We start from the raw sequence: 22931 nt of genomic DNA, 5'->3' as shown, positions 1-22931 counted from the left end.
GTAGTGGTGGTCAGACATGGAAATGGAGGGGAGACAAAAATACACGTGTGAAATAAAACTCAGTAAATAAAGTAAAGTAAATACTTTACTTAATAAAGTAAAAAAAAATAAATAAATAAACTATCTCATCTTCAGTAAATGTGTCCCATGAAGTGGGGCTGCTTAGTAGAAAAGAATTGTCATATGGCCTGGATGAGGTTTTATTCTAGACATGGTCTTCTCAGAAGGTTTTGTCTAATTATGAGTCTCAAGGATAGAGACATCTGCCATATCAAACAATGACAGCTCGGTTCTCAGAACTCCTCATGACCTGTTAGTTCCTTTTGTAAAACTTATTTTGAAAACACGGCAAGTTCTATCTTACGCTTAGTCTGGATGACACTGACAGCAAATTAGAAAGCATAGTGTGATGTGTACTTGGATACTATATGTGCGTTTCTTCTTGTCTGTCTCTATTATCTATCTATCTATCTATCTATCTATCTATCTATCTATCTATCTATCTATTATCTATCTATCCTCACTGAGCCCTCTCTTATTATTGAAAGTTTATTGGAAGTAGTTGTTCTATGTATTCTTCTTTTTTGTTGTTGTTAATTTTTTTTGAGATGGAGTTTCACTCTGTTGCCCAGGCTGGAGTGCAATGGTGTGATCTTGGCTCACTGAAACCCCCACCTCCTGGGTTCAAGCGATTCTCCTGCCTCAGCCTCCCGAGTAGCTGGAACTACAGGTGCCTGCCACCGTGCCCAGCTAGTTTTTGTGTTTTTAGTAGAGACGGGGTTTCACCATCTTGGCCAGGCTGGTCTCAAACTCCTGATGTCAGGTGATCCACAGGCGTAAGCCACTGTGCCTGCCCTACATATTCTTTTCTGATAATTGAGCAGTTCTCTTCTGTTAAATTAGTAGAACAAGAACCTCCAGATAATGCAATTTCTTTGCAAACTTTATCATTGAAGGAGTTTATAGATTGTGCATGCATAAGATGTGCACTCTTTGTGAAGTCTCAAATATTTATTACCCAATAAACCATAGGAAGAAGTGAGAGAATTGTTACCACTTCAATTTAAAACACCACACATGCACACACATACACTTCATGAAAATATAAATAGGCTCTTCTTGTGAATATTAACAAAAAATTAGGTAAAATTAAATCACTAGCCCTATTCAATTTCCCATCCATGTGAGACAATCAGTTTCTCCACTAACAATTGATACTAGACATCAACAGTTAAAAGTTTCACCCAGGCCGTTGTAGAACCCTGGAGCCAAAGTTTCCGGTCAGAGGAGTCCTATGTCTTGCAGGAATGGAGCCATACAAATAGCCTTGCTGTGTTTAATCACTGGCTTGAAGCCGCCCCTGGCCAGCATGGCCTTGGGGTGAACGCAGCAGTTCACCCTGATATTAATAAACTATTAATAACTCATCGTTAACATCTTGTCACCCTTAGCGCTCTCTTCCATGTTGGACCACAGAGCAAACTTGGGGCAGGATGGAGTTGTGTTTCCTGTTTCGACTGTCGCAGCCAGGTGTCTGTCTATTCTACTCCTACAGCCACAGGTCTGAGTGGTGCATTTTCATGGCCACCACTTGTGTTCATTGATCACTTGTGTTTCTTTGTAGGACAGGCGTTGGCAGACTTCTGTTAAGAAGTAGATAGTAAGTATTTTAGGGTAAACAGATCCGTCACAACCACTCAACTCTGCCCTTGTAGCAGTACAGCAGTGATAGGCTGTATGCAGATGACTAAGTGTGTTTCAATCTATGCTGTAGCTTCCTGACCCCAGAACTAGGAGATACCTGTTTATATTTATAGCATCTGTCTCTTGAGAATGTTGTAGAATTTACCTATAAAACTCTTTGGACCCTGTGCATTTTTTTTAGGAGCTGGATTTTGACTAGCTTTCTAACTTATTCTATGGTTAACTGGTATATTTATCTATTCTTGTGCTAATATTGAAATTCATATTGTTTTTAGAAATTCAACCATATTATTTAGGTTTTACATTTCTTGCTACCAATTTTTACCTGGTCTACCCTTATTTTTTTCAAAATCTCTGTGTTTTTCATCATTTTAAATCATCCATTTTAAAAGTTGATGTTTTATTTTGGATGACGTACGTAATTTTTTAAAAGCCTCTATTAAAAATAAATATGTCAAAATAAATATATAGAACTCAAGGTTATAGCAATTCATTTGTCTAAATCTTGATGTTCTGTGAATGAGGAAAAGCAATACCAGTTATGATGGCATGAAATCAATTTATAGTAGTTAGCCATATTTGTGAATATTTTTCCTTTTAAAAGACATAAATAAGTAAATCTTTTTTTTTTTGAGATGTAGTCTTGCTCTGTCATCAGATGGGAGTTCAGTGGCATGATCTTGGCTCACTGCAACCTCTGCCTCCTGGGTTCAAGCAATTTTCCTGCCTCAGCCTCCTGAATAGCTGGCATTACAGGCACGCATCACCACACCCAGCTAATTTTTGTATTTTTAGTAGAGACGAGGTTTCACCATGTTGGCCAGGATGATCTTGATCTCCTGACCTCATGATCTACCTGCCTCGGCCTTCCAAAGTGCTGGGATTACAGGCATGAGCCCTGCCAAATAAATCATTTATTGAGTCAAAATATCCTGCCATCTGTACTTTTTTCATGTTTGTTGTTATTTCGATTACTGGGGTTATTTATAATGGCTAAGCACATAGATTCTGGAGCTAGAGGGCTTGTGTGTCAATCTTGACTCCATACTTGACTCCACACATACTAGCATTGTAAACTAGAGTAAATTAACTACTGCTCTGCCCCATGTCCTTATTTGGAAAATGGAGCCAATAACAGTACCTGCTTTACAATATTATGACACTTAAATGGCTTAATATAAGTGAAGAACTTAAATTGCATCTGTTGTACGTTAAGTGCTACCAATTGTTAATATAAGTATTCTTAGTATCATGTGCTTATATGCTTGATTTGTTCTGCAGCTCTGGTTATAAAGGTTTTATTCTTTATGCTTTGGTTTTCTTGAGACTCTCTTTGATGAATTTTATATAATCACTGTACTTTTTGTAAGACTCTTTCTCGAAGTTCAGCAAATGATGGTTCATGACTGTGTCAACACCAGAAATTACCGGGGTAACTGTTGCTTCACCCTCAGAATTTTGGGAGGAGCAGGCTCCACAACGAGGGAATCCTCCATGACACCCACTGTCCCCATGACCATATTTGCCTCTACCTCTTTGTGTCCTTTCACAATCATCAAGATATTGTGATCTTGGCTTCAATTCTTTGGATACAAATCCTGAAGTGGGAAGGCTGGGTTAGATGGTAGTAAGAGATATCTGCCCTTCTAAGTTTATAGCAGCACGATTCACAGTGGCCACGATATGAAATATGGTATATACATACAATGGAGTATTATGCAGCCTTGAAAAAGAAGGGAATTTTGCAATATGGCACGACACTGATGGACCTTGAGGACATTAAGCTAAATGAAATAAGCCAATCACAGAAAGACAAATACTGCAAGATTCCACTTACATGAGGTATCTGAAATAGTCACGTTCATAGAATCAAAGAGAGAAATGGTGGCTTCAGGCGCTGGAGGCAAGGGGAAACAGGGGAGTTGCTGTGAAATGAGCATAATATTCTACTCAAACAAGATGAATAAGCTCAGAGATTTTCTGTATAATATTCTACCTAGAGCTGACAATGTACGGTGCACTTAAAAGCTTAAGTGGGTAGATCTCATGTTACATGTTCTTACCATATTAAGAGAAAACAAACAAAAGATACTGTTGTGTTGGAGAATTCTCACAATGGCTGAATTGGCCTCCACTGAGCCTCAGAGATAGTGGCAAAAGGAAACGGGGAGGCTCCTCTCTGGGAGCAGTTTTGTAGAGTTGAGGGAGGGGAACCTTGAATGAACATAATACTTGGGGAGAGTGTTGAGGGAGAGGACAGAAAACACAAGTCATTGAGAGTGCCCCTGCGATGTTTATGCCTATTTTACTGCTCTTTTCGACGAATAGCTTTAAGTTTAATTGATCAACAAGTTTTGAATTTTTCATTTAGGTGTCCTTTCAAATTTTCCGCATTCCTATTTATTCATTTCTTTGTTATGCTTTTTGGGGGAGGCTTATTTTGTTGTTCTTTAATTTCTTGAGTTGAAAGTTTATTTCATGTATTTTTAGCCTTTTTGGTTTTCTAATGAATATATTTAAGGCTCTGAATTTTTTTCTGAGTACTGCTTTAGTGGTGTGGTGCTAACTTTTTTTTTTTAACCCCTTGTTCTCGGTTTATTAACATCATGTTCAACATAATCCAATTATAACACTACCTACATATTGTTTTCTATTTATTTTTTATTTTTTTAGAGATGAGATTTCACCATGTTGGCCAGGCTGGTCTCAAACTCTTGACCTCAGGTGATCCACCTGCTTCGGCCTCCCAAAGTTCTGGGATTACAGACATGAGCCACTGTGCCAGGCCTACATATTGTTTATAAAATGGTTTTGAAGATTAATTTTTTAAAAACTAATTTATTTCTTTTTATTTATTTATTTTTGAGACAGGGTCTAGCTCTGTTACCCAGGCGGGAGTGCAGTGGTGTGATCATGGCTCACTGCAGCCTTGACTCCCTGGCCTCAGGTGATTCTCCCATCTCAGCCTCCTGAGAAACTGAGAATACAGAAATGTGCCACTATGCCCGGCTAATTTTTATATTTTTGTATTTTTTTTTGTTGTTGTTGTAGAGATGAGGTTTCATCATGTTGCCCAGGTTGATCTTGAACTCCTGTGCTGAAGCCATCCACGTACCTTGGCCTCCCAATGTGCTGGTATTACAGGTGTGACCTACCATACCCGGCTAAAAACTAATTTAAAACCACACCGTTACGGAGATACAATTTACACTGCATACAACTAACTAAGTCAAAGTGTGCATTTTCATGTTCTTAAAAGTATATTCACAAAGTTAGTAACCATCAACATAATTTCATTTTAGATTTGTCATCTCTAAAAGAAACTCATCCTTTCCCTCCTGCAACTTTCCCTACCTTTAAGCCACGAGTAATCTCCTTTTTGTCTTTATGTATTTGCCTATTCTAGAAATTTCATATAAATGGAATCATATAATATGCTGCCTTTTGTGACTGGCTGCTCTCATTTAGCAAAATGTTTTCAAAGTTCATCCATATTGTAGTGCTTCAGTCCTTGCTTTGGGGGGAATAATATTCCATTCTATGAATATAATATATTTAAAAAAATCTATTTGTTATTGGTAAATACTAGAGTTTCTACTTTTTGGTTATTATGAGTAATAATGCTAAAAATATTGTATACAAGTTCTTGAGTTGAATGTATGCTTTTATTTCTCTTGGTTATATACCTAGGAGTGGAATTGTTAAGTCACATAGTAACTCTATGTTTAATTTTTTGAGACATTGCAAAACTTTTTTCCAAGGCAGCTGCACCATTAAAATTCTCATCACCAATGCATGAGGATTTAATGTCTCCACATTGTTATCAACATTTGTTACTATTTGGAGCCATCCTAATGGGTGTGAAGTGGTATTTCACGTGATTCTGAGTTGCATGTCTCTAATGACTAATAATGTTGACCATCTTTTCATGTGCTTACTGACCATTTGTACATCTTCTTTGGAAATATATCTATTCATATCTTTTGCCCATTTTAAATCTTCCATTATTTGTCTTTTTATTATTACATCATAAGAGCTCTTTATACCTTCTAGATGCAAATATTTTATCAGACATGTGATTTGAACGTATTTTCTACTATTCTGTTGTCTTTCATTTTCTTAATAACAACCTGTGAAGCCAAAAGTTTTGATTTTGATGAAGTCTAAATTATCATTATTCTTTATTTTGTTGTGTGTACTTTTGATGTCATAGCTAAGAAACAATTGCCTAATCCAATGTCATGAAGATTTATGCCTCTGCCTGATTTCTCTCTTTCTTCTGTCTTTCTCACTTTCTCTCTCTTTCTTTCTCTTTCTTTCTTTCCTTCTATCTTTCTTCTTTTCTTTCTTTCTTTCCTTTCTTCCCCGCCCTCCCTCCCTCCCTCCCTTCGTTCCTCCCTTCCTTCCTTCCTTCCTTCTTTCCTCCCTCCCTCCCTCTCTCTCTCTTTCTCCTTCCTTCCTTCCTTCCTTCCTTCCTTCCTTCCTTCCTTCCTTCCTTCTCCCTTCCTCCCTCCCTCCCTCCCTCCCTCCCTCCCTCCCTCCCTCCCTTCCTTCCTTCCTTCCTTCCTCCCTCCCTCCCTCCCTCCCTCCCTTCCTTTCTTTCCTTTCTTTCTTTCTCTTCCTGCCTTCCTGCCTTCCTGCCTTCTTTCCTCTCTTCTTTCTTTCTCATCTTGTTATGTTGCCCAGGTGGATCTTAAACTCCTGGGTTTAAGTGATCGTCCCATCTCAGCCTCCTAAGTAGCTGGGGCTACAGGCATGTGACACTGTGCCTGGATTAAGACTTTTATAACTTTAGCTTTTCCATTTAGGTCATTGAACTGTTTTGAGTTAATATTTGTATAGTGTGAGGTAGGTGTCTAACCTATTTCTTTTGCCTGCGGCTATCCAGTTGCTCCAGCACAATTTGTTGAGGAGACTCTTCTTTTTTCCATTGAATTTTCTTGTTACCCTTGTCAATATCAACTGACTATACATTTCTGAAGTTTGTTTCTGAATTCTCAATTGCATTCTGTTGATCCAAGTTTATTCTTATTCTAGTAGTCACCATTGTTTTGATCTCCTTTCTGTGTCTTAGATTAATCTTTTCCCCCGTTGAACATCTCCAGCAATGTTTTACATAAGTTTGTGATTAACAACGTTATAAGTGTGATAATGTGTTTATTTGCTCTTACACTTTGGCTGGGCTTAGAAATATTTGTATTTTGACCTTTGATATGGTTTGGGTATTTGTCCCTCCCAAATCTGATGTTGAAATGTAGTCACCAGTGTTGGAGGTTGGGCCTAACGGTAAGTATTTGGGTCATGGGGGCGGATCCCTCATGGCTTGGTGCTGTCCTTGTGATAGTGAGCGAATTCTCATGAGATCTGGTTGTTTAAAAGTGAGTGGCACCTCCTCTCTCTCTCTTGTTTCTGCTTTTGCCAAGTGATGTGCCTGCTCCTGCTTCACCTTCCACCATGAGTAAAAGCTCCCTGAGGCCTCACCAGAAGCTTAGCAGATGCAGGTGCCATGACTCCTGTATAGCCTGCAGAACTGTAAGCCAATTAAACCTCTTTTCTTGATAAATTACTCAGCCTCAGATATGTTTTATAGCAGTTCAAGAATGGCCTAATACAACCTTTGAGATGTCTGTTTCACTGTCATCTTTGCTTCAGAGTTACTGAAGAAAAGTCTAATGATCTCATTTTGTTTTCTTAGTTGATAACTGATTTTTATTTTATCTCTTTCTCTGCAAGACCTTCAGATTTTCTCTTTATATTTAGTGTTCTGAAATTTTTACAGTACTGCTTTGTGTGATTCATTTTTTATTCATCTTTTGTCTTTTCAATCTGAGGGTTTTTGTTTATTCTGGAGTATTTCTTTATTATTGCTCTGAGTATCACCTTTCTTCCATTCTATTCTTTCTTTCAGGCACTCATATTTTCAAATATTAGAATTTTTGGATCTGGTCTAAAAAGGAAATAAAAAAAAGCAATAATCAGACTAGAATAAGAGGGGTACACTTGACAGTCCAAGAAATAAAAGAAAGCCCTGACATGCCAAACAGATGTTACGAGATGAACTTGTACGAGAGAAATACTACCCACTAAGTGCACAGGGAGGGGCGTTAGAAAGGAGGCAGCTCTTCCAGAAGTGCCTCTAGTTAGAAGTGGGACTGAGTGGACAGTGGAGAGCAGGACTGGTGGAAGGACAGCTTCAAGAAGAGACAGACAGTGGTACATGGCAAGGAGCAAGACTGCCATCCTGCAGGGGACACTGAGTCCGGGGAATTGGTTTGGACAGGCATGAAGTGCCCTGGCAGGCTGGCATCACCAAAGAGTAATTGAGAACACCATACCCCAAAGTTAGTAATGACGTCACTCTATGGCAACGCATCCCATCTTCCTCACATCTCTACCGACAGGTTTTCATAAATAGTGTTCACAGACAAGCTAATGAGCAAGTTCAAAAGAAAAGATAAGCGTGTGGTCAGGTACAGTGGTTTATGCTTGTAATCCTAGCACTTTGTGAGGCCAAGGTGGGAGGATCACTGGAGCCCAAGATTCAAGACCATCTGGGTAACATGGTGAGACTCCATCTCTACAAAAAAGAAGAAAAAATTAGCGGGTGTTGTGGTGTGCACCTGTAGCTCCTGCTACTTGGGAGGCTGAGGTGGAAGGATGGCTTGAGCCTGGCAGGTAGAGCCTACAGTGATCTTGCTACTGTACTCCAGCCTGGGTGACAGAGCAAGGCTAAGCATCTTAGGAGGAGAGAGAGGGGGAATTATCACCAAAGAAAAAAGTTTCAAATCAACAAACATAAAAAAATACAGAGTTAATAAAAAAATAGAACCAGATCTTAGAATAGGTATGGTTAAAAACCTATAAACACCTCAGGGAGATGTGAGTGATACTGCATCTATAAGAGAGAAACAAGTAGAGACTTAGAAAATACAAATTTCATGTTAAGAAACAGAAAAAAATTAGTAGATGAGATGAATAACAGACTAATGGAACAGGTGAGTGGTAAGTTAGTGAGCTTGAAGATCAGGTCAAAGAATTTTCCCAGAATGCCGCTGAACTGAACTTGACCATTTTCTTTCTTGTCATTTTTAGGGTTGTGGATTTGGGAAGAAGTGGTTCAGTCCACCACCTTGTTTTCCTCCTACCTAATTTAAATCGATGCCATGAAAGCCATCATAGAGATGTTTTGTGAAAATCAAAAGAAAAATCATGAGAGAATTATCCAATCCTGTGAATTATGGAAATAAGATTTCCTCTTTCATTCTGACTATGTGGTTTCCAAAAATAACACACCAACATAACAAGTATTTGTTCAGAGTATTCTGTATGCCAGACATGATGATAGATTTTGATGATAGAGTGATGAATAAAACAACCTCAGCCTTGCAGAACCCTTTGCATGATCTAGGAGTTTGAGAACAGAGTAAGAACTTTCTACCATTCAGTGTCTTATTACTAATACCGAACATTTGCATGGAAATTTGCAAAGTGCTTTTTTTTTTTTTTTTTTTTTTTTTTTTGAGACAGAGCTCATTCAGTCACCCAGGCTGGAGTGAAATGGTGCGATCTCGGCTTACTGCAACCTCCACCTCCCAGGTTCAAGCGATTCTCCTACCTCAGCCTCCTGAGTAGCTGGAATTACAGATGCACACCACCCACACCCAGCTAATTTTTGTATTTTTAGTAGAGATGGGGTTTCACCATGTTGGCCAGGCTGGTCTCAAATGCCTGACCTCAGGTGATCCACCCACCTCGGTCTCCCAAAGTGCTGGGATTACAGGTGTGAGCCACTGTGCCCCGCTGCAAAGTGCTTTTAAATACAAAAGTCATTTTGGTTGACTGGGCTGGTTTCATGATTTTGCAGTTGTGAATTGTGCTGCTATAAACATGCGTGTGCAAGTATCATTTTTGTATAATGACTTCTTTTCCATTGGGTAGATACCCAGTATTGGGATTGCTGGATCAAATGGTAGTTCTACTTTTGGTTCTTTAAAAAATCTCCACACTTGTTTCTATAGCGGGTTGTACTTGCTTATATTCCCACCAGCAGTGTAGAAGTGTTTCCTGATTACCACATCCATGCCAACATCTACCGTTTTTTTATTTTTTGATTGTGGCCATTCTTGCAGGCGTAAGGTGGTATGGCATTGTGGCTTTGATTTGCATTTCTCTGATCATTAGTGATGCTGAGCATTTTTTTCATATGCTTGTTGGTCATTTGTATATCTTCCTCTGAGAATTGTCTATTCATGTCCTTACCCATTTTCTGATGGGATTGTTTTTTCTTGCTGATTTGTTTGAGTTCACTGTAGATTTTGGATATCAGTCTTTTGTCAGATGTATAGATTGTGAGGATTTTCTCTCACTCTGTGGGTTGTCTTTTTACTCTGCTGACTGTTCCTTTTGCAGTGCAAAAGCTCTTTAGTTTAATTAGGTCCCATTTATCTTTGTTTTTATTGCATTTCCTTTTGGGTTCTTGGTCATGAAATCCTTGCCTAAGCCAATGTCTAGAAGGGTTTTTCCAATGTTATCTTCTAGAATTTTTATAGTTTCAGGTATGAAAGTCCTTAATTCATCTTGAGTTGATTTTTGTATAAGGTGAGAAATGAGAATCCAGTTTCATTCTCCTACATGTGACTAGCCAATTATCCCAGCACCATTTGTTGAAAAGGGAGTGTCCTTTTCCCACTTTATGTTTTTGTTTGCTTTGTCAAAGATCAGTTGACTGTAAGTATTTGGGTTTATTTCTGGGTTCTCTATTCTGTTCCATTGGTCTATGTGCCTATTTTTATGCCCTGATGTTTTGGCGACTATGGCCTTATAGTATAGTTTGAAATCTGGTAGTGTGATGCCTCCAGATTTGTTCTTTTTGCTTAGTCTTGCTTTGGCTATGGAGGCTTTTTTTGGGTTCCATATGAATTTTAGAATTGTTTTTTTCAAATTCTGTGAAGAACGATGGTGGTATCTTAATAGGGATTGCATTGAATTTGTAGATAGCTTTTGGTAGTATGGTAATTTTCACAATATTGGATCTACTCATGCATGAGCATGGGATGTATTTCTGTTTGTTTGTGTCATCTATGATTTCTTTTGGCAGTGTTTTGTGGTTTTCCTTGTAGCGGTCTTTTACCTTCTTGGTTAGGTATATTCCTAAGTATTTTATTTTATTTTTTGCATTTATTGTAAAAGAGGTTGAGTTCTTGATTTGATTCTCAGCTTGGTCACTGTTGGTGCATAGAAGAGCTACTGATTTGTGTACATGAATCTTGTACCTGGAAACTGCTGAATTATTTTATCAGTTCTAGGAGATTTCTGGAGGATTCTTTAGGGCTTTTGAGGTAAACAATCATATTGTCAGTAAACAGTGGCAATTTCACTTCCTCCTTACTGATTTAGATGCCCTTTATTTTTTTTTCTCTTGTCGATTGCTCTGGATAGGACTTCCATTAGTATGTTGAAGAGAAGTAGTGAAAATGTATTATGTTGGCTGTGGGTTTGTCATAGACGGCTCTTATTACATTGAGGTATGTCCCTTGTATGACGATTTTGATGAGAGTTTTAATCATAAAGTGATACTAGATTTTGTAAAATGCCTTTTCTGCATCTATTGAGATGAGTATGTGATTTTTGTTTTTAATTCTGTTTATGTGGTGTATGACATTTATTGATTCATGTATGTTAAACCATCCCTGCATCCCTGGTATGAAACCCACTTGATCATGATGAATTATCTTTTTGATATGTTGTTGGATTCAGTTAGCTAGCATTTTGTTAAGGATTTTAGCATCTATGTTCATCAGGGATATTGGTCTGTAGTTTTTTTCTGTTTTTTTTTTTTTTTTTTTGGTTATGTCCTTTCCTGGTTTTCATATTAAAGTGATGCTGGCTTCATGGAATGAATTAGGGATGGTTCCTTCTTTCTCTATCCTGTGGAATAGTGTCAATAGGATTGCACCAATTCTTCTTTGAATGTCTGGTAAAATTCTGCTGTGAATCTGTCTGGGTCCTGGACTTGTTTTTGTTGGTAATTTTAAAATTACCATTTCAATCTTGCTGCTTGTTATTGGTCTGTTCGGGGTATCTAATTCTTCCTGATTTAAGCTAGGGTGGTTTTATATTTTCAGGAATTTATCCAACTCTTCTAGGTTTTCTAGTTTATGTGTGTAAATGCGTTCATAGTAGCCTTGAATGACCTTTTGAATTTCTGTGGTGTCAGTTGTAATACATTCTGTTTCATTTCTTATTGAATTTGAAGGTTATTTGGAACTTCTGTCTTACTTTCTTGGTTAATCTTGCTAATGGTCTATCAATTTTATTTATCTTCTCAAATAACCAGCTTTTTGTTTCATTTGTCTTTTGTATTTTTTTTGTTTGTTTGTTTCAATTTCATTTGGTTCTACTCTGATCTTAGTTATTTCCTTTCTTCTGCTGGGCTTGGGTTTGGTTTGTTCTTGTTCCTCTAATTCCTTGAGGTGTGATCTTAGAATGTCAGTTTGTGCTCTTTAGGTCTTTTTGATGTGGGTGTTTAGGGATAGGAACTTTCCTCTTGACACTGCCTTTGCTGTATCCCAGAGGTTTTGATAGGTTTTGTCACTATTGTTGTTCAGTTCAAAGAATTTTTAAATTTCCATCTTGATTTTGTTTTTGACCCAATGATCGTTTAGGAGAAGGTTATTTAATTTTCATGTCTTTGCATGGTTTTCAAGGTTCCTTTTGGAGTCAGTTTCCAGTTTTATTCCACTGTGGTCTGAGAGAGTGCTTGATATAATTTCAATTTTCTTAAATTTATTGAGGCTCATTTTGTGGTCTATCATATGGTCCGTTTTAGAGAAAGTTCCATACACTGTTGAATAGAATGTGTATTTTGTGGTTGTTGAATGGAATGTTCTGTATATATCTGTTAAGTCCATGTGTTCCAAGGTGTAGTTTAAATCCATTGTTTCTTTGTTGACTTTCCAACTTGATGGCCTGTCTAGTGCTGTCAGTGGAGTGTTGAAGTCTCCCACTATTATTGTGTGCTGTCTATCTCATTTCTTAGGTCTATTAGTAATTATTTATAAATTTGGGAGCTCCAGTGTTAGATGCATATATGTTTAGTATTGTGATGTTTTCCTGTTGGACACGGTCTTTTGCCATTATGTAATGTTCCTCTTTGACTTTTTTAAACAGCTATTGCTTTAAAGTTTGTTTTGTCTGATATAAGAATAGCTACCCCTACTTGCTTTTGGTGTCCATTTGCAGCACGAAATGTCCTTTTCCATCCCTTTACTTTAAGTTTATGTGAGTCCTTATGTGTTAGGTAAGTCTCTTGAAGGCAGCATAATTGGTTGGTCAATTCTTATCCATTCTGCAGTTCTGAATCTTTTAAGTGGCGCATTTAGGCCATTTACATTCAATGTTAGTATTGAAATGTGAGGTACCATTGCATTTATTATGGTTTTTATTGCCTGTGTGCCTTGGTTTTTCGTTCTTCGTTTTTGCTTTTTAAATTGTATTTTTCTTTTATAGGTCCTGTGTTATGCTTTAAAGAGGTTCTGTTTTGGTGTGTTTCCAGGAATTGTTTCAAGGTTTAGAGCTCCTTTTAGTAGTTCTTGTAGTGGTGGCTTGGTAGTGGCAAATTCTCTCATCATTTATTTGTCTGGAAAAGACTATATTTTTCCTTCATATATGATGCTTAGTTTCACTGGATATAAAATTCTTGGCTGATAGTTGTTTTGTTTGAGGAGGCTAAAGATAAGGCCCCAATCCGTTCTAGCTTGTAGGATTTCTGCTGAGAAATATGCTGTTAATCTGAGAAGTTTTCCTTTATAGATTACCTGGCGCTTTTGTCTCACCGCTCTTCAGATTCTTTCCTTTGTCTTAACTTTAGATAACCTGATAACAACGTGCCTATGTGATAATCTTTTTGTGATGAATTTCCCAGTTGTTCTTCTTTGTGCTTCTTGTATTTGCACATCTAGGTCCGTAGCAAGACTGGGGAAGTTTTTCTTGATTATTTTCCCAAATATGTTTTCCAAACTTTCAGATTTCACTTATTCCTCAGGAACACCAATTATTCTTAGGTTTGGTCATTCAACATAATCTAAGATTTGTTGGAGGCCTTGTTAATATTTTTCTATTCTTTTTCCTTTGTCTTTTTTGGATTGGGTTAATTTGAAGACTTTGTCTTTGAGCTCTGGATTTCTTTCTTTTGCCTCTTCACTTCTATTGCTGAGACTTTCCAGAGTGTTTTACATTTCTCTAAGTGTGTCCAATGTTTCCTGAAGTTTTCATTGTTTTTTCTTTATGCTATCTATTTCCTTGAATATTTCTCCATTCACTTCTTCTATTATTTTTTGGATTTTCTTGCACTGGGTTTTGCCTTTCTCTGGTACCTTTGATTAGCTTAATTCTAACCTTCTGAATTATTTTTCAGGTAAATCAGAGATTTCTTCTTGGTTTGGATCCATTGTTGGTGACATAGTATAATTTTTTTGGGTGTTAAAGAGCCTTGTTTGTCATATTACCAGTTTTGATTTTCTGGTTCCTTCTTATTTGGGTAGTCTCTGTCAGAGGGAAGGTCTAGGGCTGAAGGCTGTTGTTCATATTCTTTTGTCCCATGAGGTGTTCCCTTGATGTGGTACTCTCCTACTTTCTTATGGATGTGGTTTCCTGAGCACCAAGTTGTAGTAATTGTTATCTCTTTTCTGGGTCTAGCCACTCAGCAAGTCTACCAGGCTCTGGGCTGTTACTGGGGGTTATTGGCACAGAGTCCTGGCATGTTACTGTCACACAAGCAAATGACTGTGCTGATTTGATAGTTTGTGCAGCTCAGAATGGTAAATTATATAATATATAGTCTCTATTGAGTAACATTGCAGCTTATGTTCATTAGGTAAAACCATAGTAATCTGAGAGTATTTTATGTATAGCTGTCATTATTTTATGACTAAACAATGAGATGATTTTAGTATCCATTACTTTCATCCACATATTTTAAAAACTTCTATTTTTATATTGGAAACATTCTAATTCTTTTTTATCTAGCTATTTTGAACTATATAATTGATCGTATTCCAAAAATATGTACAACTATTATGTATCAATAAAATGTCCTAATTTTTTTGCATGCGTAGCCAAAGATATTGTTCTGGTTATAGTACGAGTTGCAGTTATCCTGATTTTTGGCACAGAAGGGAAATATTTCTACACTGGACAGTTGTAGGTGTCACCTACCAAAGTTCTAAAAAATGTGGACCAGTCAGAGAGAATTACAGAGGCTGGGTGGAAACTTGGGTTTTGGGCCTGACTCTGCCTCTAACGTGGCATGATGCCTCAGTTTCTTCTTACTACAGCAAGAAAAAGAATACTTGCTTTATCCGTTTCATGTGTCTGCTGTGATGATAACAAAGATAATGTATATGACACAATTTAAAGACTTAAAGCATTTTAAGTTCCTTTGTCTTTATGGGAGAGGGAAGAACATCATTTTCTTCGACTTTTTCTTCTTCTCCTTCTCCTTCTTCTCTTTTTCTCATTCCTCCTTTTTTTCCTTCTCTTTCTCTTCCTCCCTCTCCTCCCTCTTCCTCTTTCTCTTCCCTTCTTCCCTTCTCCTTCTTCTTCTTTCTTTTCTCCTTCTCCTTCATTCTCCTCCTCCTTTATCCACTCCTTCTTCTTCTGTTTTTTTGAGATGGAGTCTCACTCTGCCAGCCAGGCTGGAGTGCAGTGGCATGATCTTGGCTCACTGTAGCCTCCACCTCCCAGGTTCAAATGATTATCATGCCTCAGTCTCCTGAGTAGCTGGGATTACAGGTGTGTGCCACCATACCTGGCTAAGTTTTGTATTTTTTTTTTTTTTTTGAGACAGAATTTCAGTCTTGTTGCCCAGGCTGGAGTGCAGTGGTGTGATCTTGGCTCACTGCAAACTCCACCTCCCAGATTCAAGCAATTCCCCTCCCTCAGCCTCCTGAGTAGCTGGGATTACAGGTGTGTGCCACCACACTTGGCTACTTTTCATATTTTTAGTAGAGATGAAGTTTCACCATGTTGGCCAGATTAGTCTTGAACTCCTGACCTCAAATGACCCACCTGCCTTGGCCTCCCAAAGTGCTGGGATTACAGGTGTGAGCCAGTATGCCCAGTCCTCTCCTTCTTCTTCTTCCTCCTTCTTTTCTCTGTCTCCTTCTCCTTCTTTTTCTCCTCCTATCCTTCTTCTGTCTGATGCATAGCTAAGGGTTTGATAAGTGTCTGCTCAGTGCTGACAGTTTCAGGAGCAGTACAGAGACTCCTATTTTGTACTCCAAATCCTCCACAAGATAATTGGACTGATAAGATAATTGGAAAGAGAAGCACAAAGAGATCAGATAAGTTACACAAGCTCTGAATCCCAGCACGCAGTGAAGATGGGCTTCAAATCTGGTCTCTCTGATTCCAAAGTCTATGGTCTTACCTGTGATTAACTTTTCTGATTTGTTAAAAAAAAAAAAAAAAAAAAAAGCTCCATTTGCTTACGTAAAATTTCAGGGAATTTTCAAAAGTTTTAAGTGTTTTAGTGTTGATAGAGAATTTTCTTGAGGCAAAATGGATAATCATAAAACTTGTCTGGCTAGCAAAATTGATCTGGTAGTCAAAACTTCTTGGTAAAATTATCAGTTTAGAGACCCAAGAGAAACAAATAAGAAGCATCTGCTACTAAATTTTTGTGAAGTTGAGAAATTTTTAAATTTGAGCTTTCACTCAAAGAAACAAGAGTCTGTGACCAACTGCATTAGTGTGTTTTGCATTGCTATAAAGGAATGCCTGAGGCTAGCCAGTTTATAAAGAAAAGAGGTGTATCTGGCTCAGGGTTCTGTGGGCTGTACAAGCATGGCACCAGCATCTGTTTGGCTTCTGGGGAGGCTTCAGGAAGCTTCTGCTCATGGCAGAAGGCAAAGAGGGAGCAGGCGGATCACATGAGAGGGAGTGAGAGAGAGGGGAGGAGGTGCCAGGCTCCTTTAAATAACCAGCTTTTGCATGAACTAATAGAGTGAGAACTGAATCATTACCATGAGGAGGACACCAACCCATTCATGAGACATCTCCCCATGACCTAAATGACTCCCACCAGGCCCCACCTCCAACACTGGGGATGACATGTCAACATGAGATTTGGAGGGGACAAATATTCAAACTATTCACCCATTGTCCCTAACTTGAATGGAGTTCACAGTAGGACAAGTTCACCTAAATCTTTGTTTTTGAATGGGGATGGATAAGATATCATTTATTCAGTTATGGTTTTTAGTTTCTGGCTTTGGCTAACTCAAACAAAAAGGGAATATTTCAGACTGGTACTTAGTAAATCATAGAATGATAAACAATTAGAAGACTAGGTTAAAATGAACTTGGAGGACATTAAGTGAAATAAGCCTGGCACAGAAAGACTAATACTGCAAATTCTCACTTACATGTGGAATCTAAAAAAGCTGAATTTATAGAAGCAGAGAGTGGAACAGTGCTCACCAAAGGCTGGGGAGGGAGGAGTTGAGGTGACATTGGTCAAAGCATACAAAATTTCAGTTAGGCAGGAGAAATAAGTTCAAGAGATCTATTGTACAACATGGTGACTATAGTTAATTATATTGTGACTGTATTGAATTCTTGAAAACCACTAAGAGAGTAGATTTTTAAGTGTTCTTGCTTAAAAATACAAGTATTTGAGATAATGCATATGTTAGCTCTATTTAGCCATCTCACAATGTATATGTAGTTCAAAATCATGTTGTACATAATACATAAATACATTTTAATTTGTCAATTAAAATTATCCTGGAACTTGGGCAACAAGAGCTATCTGGCCACGAGCATCCTTCCTTCCTTCATTGCATCTCTAATCAAGATAAAAGTCCCTGGAGAGAAGGTCTGATTGGACCAGATTGAGTCCTCTCCCTATGCCTTGGCTATGAGAGGAACATTCTTGCTGAAGCCACCTGTGATAGACCCTGTGGTTGCATTGGCTTGGAAATAAAGTGACTTGATTTAGAATCCCCTCAAATCTGTCTGTTCACAGTGGGGAATTTTTATTCTCTTACTCTCCAGAAGGAATCAAGTAGTGTCATAAAGGAGGAATGTCTGGTAAGCAGGCCTCCCTCCCCTCGCCAAAGTCTGTTACCATGTAGACTTTTATAAATGTTATTTTAAAATAAAATTAGACTCACAAGAAGTTACAAAAACAATACTGAGTTGCCATGTAACTTTTACTCAGCTCCCACCAATGATACCATCTTACATAAGCCTAGTACATTATTAAAATAAGGACATTGACATTGGTAAAATACTGTTAACAGAACCACATACTTTATTCTAATTTTGGCTTTTTGTTTTTTGAGATAGAATCTTGCTCTGTCACCCAAGCTGGAGTACAGTGGTGCCATCTCAACTCACTGCAATCTCCACATCCTGGGTTCAAGCAATTCTCCTGTCTCAGCCTCCTGTATAGCTGAGATTACAGGCACCCATTACCATGCTTGGCTAATTTCTCTACTTTTAGTAGAGATGGGGTTTCACCATGTTGGCCAGGCTGGTCTCGATCTTCTGACCTCAAGTGATCTGCCCACCTCTATCTCCCAAAGTGCTAAGCTTACAGGTGTGAGCCACCGTGCCCAGCCTGGTTTTGGCATTTTTAATATATACTCTATAATATTGATTTGTGTGTGAACATGTATTTATATATCTATAATGAGAACTCAAATCATGTTGTAATCCTGTTTTGTAAAATGACTTTTCCCTTTATCAGTATATCAAGATTATTTTCCCATATCATTTGAAATTTTTTCTACAGTGTAATTTTTTTTTTTTTTTTTTTGAGACAGAGTTTCACTCTTGTTACCCAGGCTGGAGTGCAATGGCGCGATCTCGGCTCACCGCAACCTCCGCCTCCTAGGTTCAGGCAATTCTCCTGCCTCAGCCTACTGAGTAGCTGGGATTACAGGCACGCGCCACTATGCCCAGCTAATTTTTTGTATTTTTAGTAGAGACGGGGTTTCACCATGTTGACCAGGATGGTCTCGATCTCTTGACCTCGTGATCCACCCGCCTCGGCCTCCCAAAGTGCTGGGATTACAGGCTTGAGCCACCGCACCCGGCTCTACAATGTAATTTAATGGTTACATTGTTTTCTATGAATATATCATAGAATATATGACATATTCTCTCTCTCTCTATATCTATCTCATATATATCATATATAACATTCTATAAGTATGATATATTCTATGAATATATCAAACCTATTTCTTAAAAACCTTACTCAGGGATTTAAAAAATAAAAATGGTGTTTTAATATTATAAAGAACTAGCTGAGACTACTGGTTTTCATCCATCACATCTGAAAAAATTATAGAAGGAAAACATCAAGATTCCGAAAAATCTGCAAGAATTGTTTTGTATTGGTGTGTATGTGTGTGTTTTGGGGTGGTGGCTGCAGCTTGGGGCAGAGGCCTCTGTTGTGGCTGCAGGGTGATCAAATAGAGTTTTAGGAGTTCTGCTTTTGCCCTGGGACACTTTGTGGCTGCCCCCACAGCTGCAGCTCAGAAGGCTGTCCTCAGAGGCAAAGTCCAGGCAGTGCGGAGTTGTCTGTCAGTAGGCAATTGTGGAAAACAGAAAGAGCGGGGGCGGGGTGGATAAAGTGTCTTCTAATGTTGCCAGGATGCCAAAAGCTGGAAATGAAGCACTGTCAGGAGACGGTATTTCATGGGGAAGGGAATAATCAACTGTGACTTTTTTGGTACCGAAGACTTTCCACCTTCACACACACATGAGATGCTTTGAAGTAAAGATGGTCAAATGACTTAATAAAGTTTGTTGGCATAAAAATATGAGAAATACCAAAGAATACAAAAAGGAAAACTTTATTAATATTATTCAGATTTAAAATTCTAGATTGTATCATCATTAAGGGGGTTGATAAAAACATGGGAGAAAGCCAAGGAATGTGAGATTGGGCTCAATCCTTGAGTTGCTGGGGGAAGTTATCAATACAGAAATTTTAAAAATTAGGAGGCATTAAAAAGAAATAGAAATCCTAAATCAAAGTGAAACAGTAAAATAAAATAGTAGAAAGATATAGATATATCACTATCACAATAACTATAAATAGGTTAAATTTGCCAGTTGAAAGAAAGGAACTATTAAATGAGATTTTAAAAATTTGGATGTATGCTTTTCATGTGAACATGCCTAAAGCTTATTCACAAAACCAGAAAATAAAAAGGTGAAAAATTCCTCAGGGAGTGACCAAAGGAAAACTGGTGCATTTATATTAGTATCAGATAAAGCTTCTGTTTAGATAAAAAAAAATTAGTAGTAGTAGAGAAAATCATAAGGTTAAAGTTTCAATTCACCAAGAAATTCTAAACATGTATACATACCCAATTAAGCTGCCTCAAAACATATATGACAAAAGTTGAGAGAACTATAGAATCAGGTATAAGGATTGAAAAGGAAGAAATGAACTAATTTTTTTCAGATGATATACACATTTACATAAAAACCAGAAGCCAAAGAATCTTCAGGAAAGTTATTAGAAATTGTAGGAGAGCTCACCAAGAGGGCTGGATATAAAATTAATATACAAAAGTAAATGTCATTTCACTGTACCAGGAAAAAGACAATAACATTAGAAAATAAATCTAACATAAGATGTAGAAAAATTTCTTAGAGGAAATATTTTATTGAGAAATATTAAATAAGATCTAAATAAGTAGAATTACATCATATTCATGCATAAGAAGGCAATATTTTGAAGACGTCTTGTTATACATAGGCCTAGGAATAATATAGTTTTAAACTACATTATTTTGAATTGTGGGTGAAAGAAAGCCTTTTTTCCTTGAATATTTTAAGATTTTGAATAAAATCATATTGCTCTAGGAAAGTTGTAATATTTTATACTTCCACCAGCAGTGTTTGAGAATGCCTATTTCTTACATTGTCACCATCATAAATATTTAAAACCTGAGAGCACACAGCTTTAAAAATTTGTAATTCTCTAATTAACAGTGACCTTTAAAAATTATGTTTACTGGCCTCTATTATTTTGTCTTTTGTAAATCTTTTATTAGTTTTTCTGTTCACATGTTCCATTTAAAATTAGGCTTTTAAGAGCTCTTTGTATTAAAAATACTAAGACTTTGTCCATATAATTAGTATTTTTTCAGAATATCCTTTCTAGGTACAGTTTTTCAGTTCTAGTGCACAGAATGGAAACCTGCTATACCACATTTTCACTATTATGTGATGTATCATCACAAACAACAGTATTGGTCAACATTTTCCCTCACTGTGAAGCACACATTTGACATCCTTTAGAATTACTGATGGTTTTGAGACAACTGTCCTGTGCTTTCTTTCACACAGCATAATTTTCCTGAAAGCAGAGATGACTCTTCCAGACATGCTACCAATGCTTGAACAAACTGTGTAATCTTAGTCCAAAAAAAATATTTGATTAATAGATTTTATTTTGGTAGATTCTAAGGTTCTAAGCAGTCAGAGAAATAATCGCCGAGTCTGAAATCCAAAATCTGATAGCAATACTTTTGATTGCAAATTATATTCTGTAGCTCCCAAAGAAGGTAAGTTTTAATTTTTTCTACTCTATTAACTTTCCTTTGGATAACTGAATATTAAGATGACTATGTAAGAAGGTTAGCAGACCAAGGCCTCACACATCAGGATGAAAGCACATGTCATAGAAAGAACATTTGTGTCTCAAAAAGTGATAACAAGATAAGGCTGTGGATACGTATGGGCACAATAGTTGATATCTTCAAAGACTTGATACATGGTCTGGAGGTTTTCAGAGATTTTAATATATAATGACAATCTTTCAAATTAGGGGAATTTTTGGACTGTAAAGTTAGCCAAACAACTCTTCAATGATAATAAATGTGTCTTTATCTTACACAGAGGGAATACATTTTTTGTTTGTTTTAATTTTTTCTCTTTCTATTCATATGGGATATTACATGTCTTTATCCTTAAAAACTATGATTTAGATTGACAGTTGTAGAGAGATATAATGTGTGGGAATTTAAAGTTGTTTTAAAAAGATGAAGCAAAACATGGATGAATTTAAGACCCACTGCAACACTGAAAAAGGGACATTAATTAAACTAGACAACTTTTATGGGTACCAACCATTAAAATTAAAATTTAGTCATTGTATATTATATTTCATTGAAATAATTTTTAATCTATTGTCAAATATTTTGGGTGACAATTGTATTTCATAGTTGTTCACATTTTGCACAATTTCTTAGGGAAAAATGAGTCCTTTAGAGGGAAAATTATGCTTAAATTTTATTGTTGGATAATATTGCTGCACTAACATGGTTTACTGAGTGGATCAATCATGTGTGCTTAGGTTTTTGCTCTTTATGACATGTGTTGTGTGAAATTTTTCATATCACTGGTGAACTTTCCATGCTAATTTCTCTATCCCTCAGTTTAAATATTGTGCATTTTTCCTGAAAATGTATCTTGAATCTGAAAAGGCCCCAGAAGGAATTAGCATGAGTCCAGAGCAGCTGGGCTGAAAATGTTACACATATATCAATATGTATCCAACTTTCAAAAATGGCTTACTGAAATCAGGTTTGAACCACATGAAATTTTGGAGTTTTTTTGGATGTAAAAAGTGGTTGAATATTGACATTTTCATACCATCCAATCTAATATCTTCCTTTAGTGAGGTTCTGGCCAAAAACAAAGTAAGACGACCAGAGTTGTTCGCTCTTTTAAGATTAATGTTTTAAAATATTTTAAAAATTTAAAGTCATATAAGTGCATTCCAAAAAACAGTGGAAACTTTCGTAGGCTAGTTTTGTTTAATGATTTTTTTCTATAGAGTTATTTTTATGCTATGCCTGTCTCCCCTGTTGGATTTTAGTCACCCAAGAAAGGTACTTTGTTCTTCTAAGACATTCTCCCATCACCTGACCATAACTGCAGCCCACGCAGCAGTGTCCTGACTGCAGCAGGCACTCAGTAAATATTTGTTGATGGTCCTGATTATGAGATGATGAAATATGCTAAAGGTAACTTAAATTTTTGTCAATAAAACTGAGTTTCAGGTTAGTTTGACCTTTTCTTTATCTCTAAATATTTTCTTTCATGTCGTTTTTGTGAAATAGCTCACAAAAGCACTTATTGATTCTGAAATCCTTTTCCCTTCTTGTATTCCTGAGCCATCCTCACTCACACACAGC

At 37.1% G+C, this 22931-nt stretch overlaps 1 long non-coding RNA gene across 1 annotated transcript; it reads left to right on the top strand.

Moving 5' to 3' along the window:
* Positions 1–7121: 7121 nt before the first annotated feature.
* LOC116536914 lies at positions 7122–8925 on the top strand. Its single transcript, XR_004262868.1, has 2 exons — positions 7122–7236; positions 8797–8925. It is a non-coding gene; the product is annotated as an uncharacterized LOC116536914 (long non-coding RNA).
* Positions 8926–22931: the final 14006 nt, after the last annotated feature.

Source organism: Sapajus apella, unplaced genomic scaffold (assembly GCF_009761245.1).
Source record: "Sapajus apella isolate SASKATOON/1434 unplaced genomic scaffold, GSC_monkey_1.0 scaffold105, whole genome shotgun sequence".
In the NCBI taxonomy this organism is placed as follows: Eukaryota; Metazoa; Chordata; class Mammalia; order Primates; family Cebidae; genus Sapajus; species Sapajus apella.
This window is presented reverse-complemented; position numbering and strand designations above follow the sequence as displayed.